At 46.4% G+C, this 9,963-nt stretch overlaps 1 pseudogene; it reads right to left on the minus strand.

Moving 5' to 3' along the window:
- Positions 1 to 868: 868 nt before the first annotated feature.
- On the minus strand, positions 869 to 1,551 carry LOC123049763 (uncharacterized; annotated as a pseudogene).
- Between the last annotated feature and the right edge of the window lie 8,412 nt (positions 1,552 to 9,963).

The following is a 9,963-nucleotide window of genomic DNA, read 5'->3' on the forward strand; positions in this document are numbered from 1 at the left end:
CGAAGGCATTCGGCCTCATTAACGGACGTGAAGTCAATTTATGCACGGTCTCCATAGGAGTGGAGGCACCGAAGTGCCTTCGTGGGTGTTTTAAGTAGCTAGTTGGTGTTATTGACGGACAACCGTGCCTCTGTAGTGTTCTTCTCTGAGGGTCACGGGTGTAAGCAATGTTTTCCAAGGAGAATAAACACCTAACTACCTCTGTATTCAAAATGTCACCGAAGGAACATTGTGCACTGCTTTTAGGAGCATTCTGTAATTGTTGTCCCTGCATTTCGACGCTGCATCCACAATGGTACTAGTGCATTGCATGCTCGTCATTTTTGTGGATTGCTATGTGTACCTGCTCTGTGCGTTACGCTAATCGTATAGTATCTATACTGTGTTTATATTTTTCAGTTCACGCCAATATATTCTAATAATAGAAAAATGCAACATTGCACTGGAAATAAACTTGTTCAGAAGATATGTAAACTGGAAGCAAACTACACGGTTATCTGTACTGTGTTTATATTTTTCAGTTCACGCCAATATATTCTAATAATAGAAAACTGCAACATTGCACTGGAAATAAACTTGTTCAGAATATATGTAAACTGGAAGCAAACTACAAGGTTATCTGTACTGTGTTTATATTTTTCAGTTCACGCCAATATATTCTAATAATAGAAAACTGCAACATTGCACTGGAAATAAACTTGTTCAGAAGATATGTAAACTGGAAGCAAACTACAAGGTTAATTGCGACACAAGCAAATCTAAATTTAGAACAAGTAAACGGCAGTCTTGAGAGAAAGCAAATCTAACGGGAAATCTAGAATGGCATGAGCAATCTTCTAGTTACTTTTCTTGGCCGGGACCACCTGCTTCAGTAGTCGTAGTCGCCCCAGGACCTTGCGCGCTTCCTGGTCTGCTCCTTCTCGAGTTTTGCCCGGCGGAGGCCTTCCTGGATGATGGTGAGGCGGCTCCATATCTCGTACGCAGCGTAAGAATCTTTTGCCGCGTACTCGATGTGCCTCATGGACAGGGGCATGCGTGCCCAGCGCTGGTGCTCTGCGTCGGTGAGCTTCTTCTTCATGTTGTTGTAGTAGTCGTGGACAATGATGCCTGAGACATTCCCAAGGGAGTCTAGAGGCTTGGTAGCTGTAAGCACCCTCCATTCCTTCTGGATGTCGACGAAGTGGGCGATCTCTAGTCCGACGCGCCCGAGCATCTCTATGTCGCCGTCGATGGAGAAGCCAGCAAACGTGTATCTGGGGTCGGCGAGGAAGTTGTCGAACCTGGTGCAGTTCTTGTCGGCGGCGCTCAGTTGGAAGAGTAACACCGGATGATCCTTGCCGACGGAGAGCTGGACGAGGGCTGGTTTCTGATCTTCGCCAACGTCGTTGGTGTACTCCACATCAACTCGACGATCTTGTGGCGCTCGAATTCGAGGTGTCGCTCGTACTGCTCGATGGTGGTCGCCGCCTTGTGCAAGTCGTTGGTGTGGATCACGTGCAACTTGGTGTTGTCGTGGGCCTGCACCTCCATGAATTCCTTGATGAATCCCATGGCCTGGAGCAGTTGGTCCTCCTGCAACCTGGTTTTTCGTGGGGAACAATGAGTGGGAGCGCAATGGCGATTTCTGTTGTTTGTGTGTAAGAAGGCCGCGGCGGAAGTCTAAATTTAAGGGCGGGGAAGCGGCAAAGGAGTGCATGATCTCACTGTCGATGCGGTTGTGCACATCATGGGTTCTGGATCGTGGTTTCATCTCCCTGGTGGTGCGGTTGTGCACATCCTGAGTTTTTGATCGTGGTTTTTCTTTGTAAAAAATAAAATAAAATCAGCAGTTATGTTTTTAGCAACCGTCGTATCTCCAGCAAGTCGGGGAGATGTTCGTTGTCTTGCGTAGTTTGCTTTCAAATGTTAACTTTTACAATTTATCTCGTGAGGCATGTAGGGGCAGTATGTAGAGGCACAAGTCTCTGACCAAGAGAAGCATGCTTGAAGTGGCTGGTTTAACTCTCAGACACACGGGCGTGGTACATTCATTGGGAGTGGCAATTGTTTTCAGTGATACATTCGCTCATAGGAGCAATGTTGTGTTTTTTCAGAGGCACTGTTGCCGCTGTCGCTACGAGATGGACAGAAAGAATGAGAAGCAACGACAGGCGTGGATATGCAGTTGTAAGAAGCACTTATACAACAAGAGGCGTAAGTAGAGGCATAGATACGATGCTACGTCAGCCACGGAAATGAAGTTACGTGGTTCACGGACGTCACTTCGTGCTATGGTGCTACGTAAGGCACGGGCACGAACAAATAGCCGTGCACTCAACTACATGTGCAAAAAGCCACAGATGTGTTGCTGAGAAGCACCGGCCTCCATGGTTTTGCCGCAAGGTGGGATTCGACATTTATCCAGGGCATTCCGGGTTTTACAAGTGTAGGAATAATCGTTTTACACTTATATGTTCTGTGGCAGAGGCACGGCAATTACTTTCGTGACGAAAGAATGAACGTTGAATGTACGTGACGTGAGGATTGACAATAGGCGTCTGTTACTGTTTTTTCGGAATGTTTTTCAATTAACTTTGAGAGGCATGAATGTGACGACGGAACATGCACGGTCGTGTCTGAAATAGTGGCAAGGTGGTCCCTAATGTGTCCTGAATGTATCACCTGTAATGCTGCACTGTTACAAGCACGGTCGTTATTCTTGCAGAGGCACGGTCGTGAGAGTCATGAATGTGTCGACTCAACATACACGGTCATGTCTGAAATAGTTGCAAGTACGAGGTGGGCAGAAACAACGAGAAGAAACGAGGGGCGTAGGCATGCAACTGCGAAACGCACTTATACAGCGAGTAGCACAGCTAGAGGCACAGGTACGATGCTACGTGAGGCACGGACATGAACCTATGTGAAGGCATGGATGTTTAAGGTGACTGAGCCATAGGGGAAGGCGCTAGGTTTTTAGGAGAAGTGTTGTGCGGTTGACAGAGGTGTATGCTTGAGCTCATCGCAACAAACTACTTGTCATGACGCTATTCTGCGGAGCACCATAGTGAAAAATATGTATACTACTGATGTGCGGAGCTAGCAACGTCACTAAACTATTCTGAAACATACTTCACCACAGTAATTCATCCTCCATTATTATTCAGTGAATCCCTTTATTATTATCCAGAGATAAATAAACTAACCCACGTAAGTGTTTCACCTTCTTTGATAGGGAATTTTCACCACCGTCCTCTTGGACATAATTATATGCTCAGTTACATACCATGACATAACTAAATAACAAAACTGATGTGTACATGCTGTTCAAAAAACAGACATAAATTACTGAACTAGGAAGTATAGCCACCGGCAACGCTCTATCAGGAAAGGTCGTTGATTATCATCCGCAGCAGCTTCATGTTTCCCAATGTTGGCCACCGCTTTTCAATTGTGACAAGGACAATTGAACCAACCTTTAGCTGAGCTTCCCGGGCAAAATCTGAAAAACCGGTCACCTCCATTCTGTCGTCGGTTCGTATGGAGTACGTTGTGCTCATGTCTATTGCATCATACATCTCTGTTAGGCTGATACCACCGTTTTGAGGTAGATATCCCAGGTTCATCTTTAGAAGCCTCACAACGGCAGACGGGATTCTCTGCAGATTGTACCGATATTACTAGATAAAATCAATGTACAAGGACATAAACATCGAAAATAGCAAACTAAACCATGGCAGTGGATCAAAACAAATATTCAATGACTAACAAAGGGTATGGTGGGGAAGTCGTCAGACTCAAACACATAGTATATCATCTGTCCAAATTGTCTGTATGAGAGGTTTACGCCTCGACCGAACACTGTTTTCCCAATGTACTCCCTCTCCGAGTCATTTAGAAAATCAAGAGCTGCATGGAAAAAATAACTCATTTTCAAACAAAATGTTTTAAACAGATGAAGTCGGTATTTAAGTTTAAAATCAATGGTTAAATTCAATGCATGTGTTCAAATTGGGATGATAATCAACAGAATTGCATAAAATGTTTTCAAAATAACTTTGAGTGTAAGTATGTCATTAATTTAGTGGACAGGGGTAGGAGTACCAAATTATGCTGATAAACGTAGTTGATAAAACAGGATGGAAGTTGGTGCACTTACCTAGTGATGGTTTGGGGAGGGGCTTGTGACCTCCTCGAGAATCACTGAGTCTCATATCTATCTCAATGGACAGACTCCCAGTATCCAGGTTTATGATGATTAGATCTCGATAATGAAGATCGTAGTCACTAATTAACTTTTCCCAGCCCGGTCCATGAATTTTAGACCGGTTAGGTTCATCGGTGATGTAGATCTCATATGACAGATCCTCGTTGGTGATCAGTACTGGATTTCTTTGTTTTCCTTCTTCTTGAAATGCTTCCTCTTTCCACCGATACATTGAAGAAGTGACTTGCTGCCTGCAGTAGCATGGCACATACTGCACACACAAAAATCTTACCAGGCATGTATAACCAAGACAGATAGCGCTTATCATATATGTACCAATTGTTTTCAACAGGTTGCTATTTGATAAAACAAGGTACACCAAAAATTGAAAACATATCATTAAATGCTTAAATGTAGGCATTCCATTCAAACAATATGGTAGAAACTTTTATTTCCTTCATCAGAAAGATACACTAGTTGGTAGTAACTGATGGGCAGCATGGGGTGGCAAACATTTCTCCTTACCAGGCATGTCTTGAAGCATCGAGGAAGATGCACTATTATCGCGCTGTGAAGAACGCCTGACTCCAGTCCGGAGCAACCGAAGTTGGTACATATATCACAACACATGGTTTCCCCTGGAATACGTTGCAAAACAACGTTTATATGAAATTCTCAACACAAGGAAAATTTTATTATCTTGAAAAACTATTCGGCTAAACCGGCATTTTTACATAAATAGTCATTCACAAGCAATTTCCTAAAAAGGATTTCGGCTGCTTGGTTTTAAAAGCAGCTTTAGCAAATGTACATTTCAAGACAAGACGGGCAAAAAGGAGAAACAATAGTCTATCATTAGGTGGCTCAAAGGAGTGTTTGTAACATTAAAATTATATGTAAATTGGTCGGAGCTGCACCCAGCAACAACGTCATCCACGACCATATGCCACCGTCGCCGACGCCAACCACCGGAACATGTGTGGCTAGGTGGTATTTGAAACGGGTGATCCATCAACGTTAACCTTGCCTCCAGCGTACAGGACCCCTAACGCTATCTTCAAGCACAGACACCGACTCCCAGTCAACAACACCCCAAACGCCGACCTCCAGCACCCTGTGGCCGGTTAAGCAATAGAGCTCAATGTCTGGCCACTCGCTTGGACTTCCGGCCACCGCCATTGTTTGCAAGACCTAACGGGCTTCAATTTAAACTACCAACCTCCCTCGGCGAAGTTCATCGCTCACCTGTGACTTGGACGCCGCAGGTCGCTGCAGCTCGTATCGTTCTCAAGCACAAACGCCGACTTAAAATCAACCCCACCCCTAAGAGGCACGGGTCATGTACAGGTTCGGCCTCGTACTGCGTTGATTTGGTCTAGATCACAACGAATTTCCAGGCAATTCCTAGCATAACAACGCAGATGCGTCGCTTTCAATCACGGAGAGACGAAACCAACAGAGAGGAAAACGGATCGTAGCGAAAAATTCACATAGAAATTAAGAGAAAATAGACTAACCCTGGATTTAGAGGGAGAATCGAGAGAGAAGAGACGATGAACACTACAGTGGGTGAGTGGGAGGGGGCGGTCTGGGTTGGCACAAAACAGAACAGACAGTTATAATACGCGCCTGCTCACTGACATGGGGCTACTGTACAGCGGCAAAGACAAGACTATAGGCTTATTAGGAGCATAGAGGCACGCACGGACGTCCCCAACACGCACGGACTTACATGCAAATAAGGCACGGTTTTGTTTCTGTTTTCGAAATTTTCTAAGTGAGGCGTTCACTGAGACAGGTTGTGCACGTCCATGACGCACGACCATGCTTCTGTTTTTTGAAGTATTTTTCCCTAGTACGGCCTCTCGAAGGGACAGGGACGTGAAGCCACGGTGCGCATCGTCCTGTAAGGATAAGAATGAGACGCACAGAAAGGCCTCTGTATTCTAAATGTACATGCGGACGGTTGGCACACGGTTGTACATGCGGACGACGCACAGACGTCTTTTGTGTTCTCCTAGTTGTTTTCGCATGACACGGCCATTCCTAGTTGTGTTCTCCTAGTTGTTTTCGCATGACACGGCCATTCCTAGTTGTGTTCTCCTAGTTGTTTTCGCATGACACGGCCACTCCGAGGGACGGTGGACTGAAGCCACGGTGCGCACGGTTATCCAAGGAGAAAATGCAGTGAATTGCCTCAGTTTTCGTAACATTTTAAGTTGCTTGTTCACTGAGAGAGGCACGGGTGTATGTTTAAATGACGCAAGACCGTGCTACTGTTTTCCGAATTGTTCATTTCTGACACGGTCTCTCGGAGGGACACAGTGTCTGCAATTAAAAGGGGCACGTAATCTTTCGCTTTGACGAATTCTTCGGATGCATCAGTTTTGTTCAATATGATAATGAGAGTGGAAACCCAGCATCTAAAAAGTGATTGGAGGTTCGTTGCTGACCTTAAGTCATTATCACAGCATTCCAAATGTTTTCAGAGACGTGTTCACACGGACGTATGATTTTCACAACCTCTTGATGCACGTTCGTTTCCTGTGGGGTGCACGGACGCATGTTGCTTTTAAAAGATAGAATTTCATGCCAAGCAACTGAGATACACAAGAGGATACTAGTTTGATTTTTGAGCATCTGTGTGAGCTGATTTCTTTTATCATAGGGTCCAGAAACATATGATCGATATTGAAAACAGAAAGCATGTACATAATTTCTTGACCATGTTTACACAATGCACTCATTCAATATAGCAAGTACATCTCTTCAGACCTATTTTCAGCATCCACAGTTGAATGGATCTCGCAAATCCAGATATTCAACACCTGTGTTTTTTAAGTCCATGTGCATGTGCTCGCAAGTTGTTGTTAATTTAAGCTCTGCGCAATTAGAAGCCCTTTTGTCCATCTGCAGTACCTCTTCTTGCCGTTTGTAAAAATTCACGAGTGAAATCTCTACGCAGGCCAAACTTAAGCCTGATGGTCAGTAGCATCCTAGCATTGAGAATAAAGAATGTCACAAATTCAGTGTTTGCATCTGTGACTTCATAGTCTTCCAGCGTTAATGTCCTCAAACAAATGTCGTGATTATTGAGAAACACCCGCTGCTTTTGGCGCCATTCATTTGTTATACCTCTTTGATCCCATCCTCCCCCCTAAACACACGAGAAGAGCAAACTTAAGAGTTAGTGCCAGTATATTATGCATATTATGCGTGGGCTTTCAACGTGTGTGAAATCATCACCTCGATAAAAAAGTTTTGCAAGCATTGAAAGCATCGCAGCAAGTCAACAATCTCATCCAGATTAAAGCATGTCTGTGAGATAAACAAGGTCTTGACGGAATCCAGCACCGCGTGTAGGCTACTTATGCAGAGACCCTTCATTGAGCACATAACGTGATATTATTAGCTCGTGGATGTGATCTCAAGTGCTTTTGAGTAACACAGGTCAAAGTAACGTGCAGAGGCAGTACCTGAATAATTGTAGTCCCAATGACGATATTTGTTTCGTTGGGTAATTCAGAAATTTTTCCCAGTGTGTCCAACACAGGTGCGGACAAAACTGTTATCTCTAGTTGTGCATCTACAGAATCATGTAGCAGTCTCCGGAGGGAAGGCGCATCCTCAATGATCAGTTTTCCTCCGTCGGAACGAATGCCAATGCTTACAAGCCTAGCTGAGTTTATTCGTAGACAGCAGAATTTCTTGTTGCAAACAAGCAGCAGGCATTGCAGGGCAGGGCAACCGTGGTGGATGAACTTCCGCAAGGATACATCCGATATATAAACCTCCACCAGCGAAAGTCTCCTGAGCAGTGGGAGGCAAAGCATTTCTACAAGATTGTCCTCTAGTTTGCACATGGCGAAGGTGATGGTGTGGAGAGATGAGCGAAATCTCGAGATGGATGCCGGTGGCGAAGGCATAGAAGAAGGGATTCTGTGTGCTTGCCTGGGCCCTGGATAGAAGAACTTTCGGAATATATGATAGAACTCTAAAACCTGGAGTTGGTCCAGATTCCGAGCCAGGAACAACGCATCGACGCCACAAGGTTCGCGCTGGAGGTAGCTTGTCGGGATGCAGAGGCGGCGAATCGGGCCCTTGTGATCGGAGAGGATAGATACAGGAAGACTGAAGCCATCAGCGACAGATTCTCCGCGGCAGTTGCAACTAAGATGTCGGCAGTGAGTTCCGACGTATGTTTCCTGGACGATTTGCTTGCCCGGGAGAACGTGGATGATTTGGCAACAGATTTTTTCCAGAGATCTGGTAGAACGAGTATCAAGGATCACGCGAAAGTCGAGATCGAGTGGTGCGGTGCGCCATATGCGACGCCACCGATATGCGAGCACTTGTGTGCGCATGCCTTCCTTTATGGGCAGACGAGAGATGATCTCGCCGAGGATGGCGTCGGGAAGATCGCTGATGCGGTCCGGACCAGACTCAACATGGTTCTCGGATCCATTGGGCGAGCCACAGCCGCTCCTCTTAACGAGCTTAGAGGGCACGGGTACAGCCGCGAACCTCGTCTTCTTGTTGCTAGAGGCACGCTTCTTCATCTCCATTACCAAGCTCGTGTCGCCTCCGTTGCAGGTCTCTGTGCGGTGGATCTGGGAAAAGGGTTAGGGTTTTACGATCCATAAAGATGACAATATATATACGTACCTAATCTAGAAGATTTCGACAGACGTGGTGGAATAGTCACGGCGTGGACAGACGTGCGTCTTCACGAGGCACGGGTATCAACTGTCCAGATACACAGAAGTTTGGTGGGAGAGGCATGTGTCCGAATACTCAGTTATAGACGCACGGTTGCGCGGTCTGTAGAGACACGGGGGTGTGGCGCCACGACACGGGGGCAAATGTCATGTGAGGCACGTGCGTGCAGGCGGTGGAGGCATCTAATTGCAGTCTGTACAAGCACGGACCTCGTTGAAGCCTCCACAGAGCCAGCTATCAACTCCCTGGATGCACAAAAGTGTGGTGGCAGAGGCATGCCTGCGAACACTCCGGTGAAAAGACACGTTTGTGAAGTCTCTGGATCCACGGCAGTGTGTCTCCAGCGGGACGTAAAAGCCACGGCTCGTGGCACGTGAGGCACAAGGGTGCAGGCTCTGGAGGCACCGAAGTCTAGCCTCTACAGGCACGTACGATTGTCAAACCTCTGAATGCACAAAATTTCGATGGCACGGGCATGGATCAGAATACTCAGCTATGGAGGCACGGGTGTGTATTCTCTGCAATCACAAGGGTCACGGCAAGTGTGATGTGAGGCACGTGTATTGAAACACCACAGGCGCGGAAATGAAGCCTCTTAGGCACGAGTGTCAGCCCAATGGATGCACAAAAGTGTGGTGGCAGAGGCATGGGTGAGAATGCTCTGCTGGAGAGGCACCATTGTGAGCTCTCTGGACCCGCGGGCGTCTGGCTCCACGGGCACCTAACAGTCGTGGCTTATGTCAGCTATGGAGGCACGTAGATGCACGCGCCGGAGGCACTGTTGGGGAGTCACTACACGCACGAGCGTGGCGTTTCTCCAAGCCTGACTCAGCATAAACCCACTCTAGGTGCAGAAAAGTGTGAGCAGAAGGCGCCGAAGTAAGGGCTCTACATGCACATGTACCAACCTTCTTGATACTCAGTTAGAAAAGCACGGTTGTGAAGTTTCTAGACAAAGCCTGACCTTAAGATGAAGAACAACCGTCATGTCACGAGACACACGGTTTTATTGGCCTACCAATCACGGACTTGCTTCAGTATTGGAAAGGTTCCCACTG

The sequence above is a fragment of the Triticum aestivum genome, chromosome 2D, assembly GCF_018294505.1.
Source record: "Triticum aestivum cultivar Chinese Spring chromosome 2D, IWGSC CS RefSeq v2.1, whole genome shotgun sequence".
NCBI classification, from domain to species: Eukaryota; Viridiplantae; Streptophyta; class Magnoliopsida; order Poales; family Poaceae; genus Triticum; species Triticum aestivum.